We start from the raw sequence: 3,420 nt of genomic DNA on the forward strand, positions 1-3,420 counted from the left end.
AACGAAGAATAACAAATTATAAAACATGAAGATACACTGACCAAAACTACATACAAAATACACTTACACACACACACACATAATGATGCACACACACAATTATACATGAACCAAGAAACACGTGACACTTAGCATGTGTGTGTGTGTGTGTAAGCCCATATTTGTAACAGCCATGAACGAGGTTACTAACAAAGCCCCTTGGAGAACTAAAAAAACTAACTGATGCTGTTCAGATATTTTTAACACAAATATCCATAAAGCAGGTTACTAATGAAGCCCTGGAAAACTGAAAAAAGAAAAAAGTGATGATCTGCACACCATAGCTCTAAAAATTGAAAATGAAGGCTAAAGAATGAAGATAATTAATAAAAAGAAGATGCTGCACAGGTATACATATGTATACCTGCGAGTGAAAATTTATGGAGACTAGGAAGCCAAAAGTGAGATCCCATGTTCAGTGTAAGCATTCTTTGTTACTCGAATTGACTTCAGTGACTCAAATATCTGAAAATAAGCAGGCTATAGGTATCATACTGTTTATTCCTTTGTCAGAAATGCTCTTGATTTTTAACTTCATACAGGAAGAAACCAGAGTTGAGAAAGGTCAGCTTTCCTACTGTTCTCAGGAAGAAAAAAAATGATGGATCCTTTTTGTTGTATCAAACATGAGATGCAAAATAGAAAGCAGCATTTAGATTTTAGAGATAAAAAGTAGACCCTATCAGCATTATTTCTTTTATACAGTTCTTTAATGTCAATCAGAAGTGCCGGTGTTAAGCAGTTGCCATTGACTTTGATCTAACTGGATCCAGTCTAAATTCATAGCCACATGCCATCCAGATCCACACATCCTTATGTACTGCATTTCAACATATTTTCTGTTAGCTGAACATATTTGAATGAGAATTATGGCACGACTTATTTCTGACAGAAGTGACCTTGCATCCCTCTTGTGTTCTCTCTTCTTTTATTCTCCTCTGTGTTGTGAAACTACAGCAATAACAAAATTTTTCATGGTATCAGAGGCAGGTTCACAAGCTGTAGATTTTTGTTAAGGTATGTCCAAGGAGATCTGCAACCAAAAATGCAGTCAAGGGTTCCTTCTTTAATCTTCTTCCTCAAGTAAAAATTTACTTTTTTATGTAAAAACAAGTTTCAAAACATTGTTCTTGTCAAATAAATTTCTTATACATAAGCAGGACATAGAGATTGGTCCATCAAATCATCTGTTGTCACCCCAAATTTTTTCAAAAAAAACGTCATTATTTTATTATTTGAAAAATACCTACACAATCTTTCCTCTTGAGCATGAGCCAACCACGAAGGAACCTCTTGTGCTTCCTCACTTGAAATTCCAAATTTTCTTTTGCTCTTTCTTTTCATTTTCTCTCTTCTTCTCCAACCTTGGGAGCAAACTTCATCAATCTACAACTCTCCAAAGAAGCACAATAGGATCCCTTGATGGTTCATCATCTTAGAGCTTCATTTTAAGCGACTCTAAGGTCATTCAAAAGAGAGAGCTCATTTCTAATATCATTCACATTCAAGGTATGTAATCTTCCTCTCATTTTCATCTATTTCCTCTTTTCCTCTTGCTACCTCCCCATGGCCGTGCAAGAAAGCTCAAATGATTTCTTATCCCGGATCAAGAGCTATATCTTGAGTGTACCAAGAGTATGAGTAAGGTGGAATAAATTCTATTTCTTCATTTTATCTCCAAAAATATGCTTGCTATATTGTCTTCCTCTTCATATATGCTTGAAATGATGTTCATGCATGATATTCTAATTTTCTCTAATTAATGAACAAATGCATGGTGAGAATGAGCACTTGGGTTGGGATGTCTTCATTCATGTGTTGGTTTTTGAGGTTGGGACTTTAACACATAAAAATTTATATATCACCAAACAGATTCCTTCTTGATAATAAAGGGATCATTTAGGCCATTGGATTTGGGTTCAATAGACATCTCTATTAAAGGCACCATTTACTTCTTTTTACTTATGATCTTACCCTGTTTAAAAGAGGAATAAAAAAAAAAAATAAAAAGCATTTCGTCTCGCTGGTTACCTTTTTAGGGAGAAAAAAAACCTACCAAAATTGACTTCTACCCCGAATCTGATGCCTGTCGACTGTACGTTTATGCAAATTTTTAAAGGGAAACAGTAGGCCTAATAGCAGCAAGCAAGTTTCAATAAAAGATGCCCAAAAATCTAATCAAAATGCAGCAGCAATTGATGCCTAACATCCCAGAAAACCTACAGTTGCCACCGGCTGTCTCAAGGGCTCAGTTTGACCTTTCTGGCCTCAAATGATTTCTGCTGGTTTTTGGTTTTGACTAAATGCTGGGAATCTTAGAAGAGCTTTTGAAACTAGTGGAAGCACACAAACAGCTCAAAAAAGCACGTTAAAATAACTTGGTTTTCATCAACACATCAGGAACGAGAAAATAGCAAAAAAAAAGCAATTTTGATCCATAAAATATGCGTCTAAGTGTGATTTTTCTCTCTTCAAAAGCTCCGGTCCCAATCTGTATATGTTTAGCAATTAAACCAGTGCAAGTACTGTCTATTTTAAGATTAAAATATATGATTAAGTTAAAACAGGCTGCCGTGAAACAGAACTGTTCATTGTTTTTGTTGATGTGGTTTGCCGGAATATGGCAACGTCCAGGTGTCTCCATTAGAACTAATGGACAAGAGGGAGAGAGAGAGAGAGAGAGAAATATATATACTTACTTGTATCATGGTGAAGAGGGAAGAACTGAAAGCTGCTGGCCGGTTAATTTGCCAGATGGCCTTTTCAAATCTGTCAATGCAAATTCCAAAAAGTGATGCTAAATGCTATGAAAAACTGTGTATCAATAGAAAATGTTTGTAATGTACCTATTGCGATACCTCTTTGAGGCGAACCTTTATATACACACACACACCTGTCATTGGATGTTACTGGATGGAAAAAATATAGTCAGCTACGTGACCTGTTTGGATGGAAATCAAATGGATATTCAATTTTAAGGAGGATAGTTAAATTGAAAAAGTAGAAACCAAACTCTATTTTTAAAAAACAAAAATACCCTTCATGGGAGGAAAGAAATTAATTTCCTAAATCGAATCTAATCTCATTAAAATTGGTAGGCCTTTATGATTCTCATCCAATCCAGTATCTAAGTGTGTATCCAGATTTGAATAGAAAAATAATTCAGCCTCTCACAGCACACCAACATTACAATACATGGCGAGTGCATTTAATCACTCTTTCAATGCACTGCGTCAATGGCGGTTATTGAATGGAGGTCCGAATGGCTAGAGGATTTCACTTCCTTTATATATATATATATGTATATATGAAAAATCTAAATCAGTTAACTGCTATATGTTATCATATGGCTGGATGAATTAAAACCGTTTTTAAAAGTAC

Source organism: Nymphaea colorata, chromosome 5 (assembly GCF_008831285.2).
Source record: "Nymphaea colorata isolate Beijing-Zhang1983 chromosome 5, ASM883128v2, whole genome shotgun sequence".
NCBI classification, from domain to species: domain Eukaryota; kingdom Viridiplantae; phylum Streptophyta; class Magnoliopsida; order Nymphaeales; family Nymphaeaceae; genus Nymphaea; species Nymphaea colorata.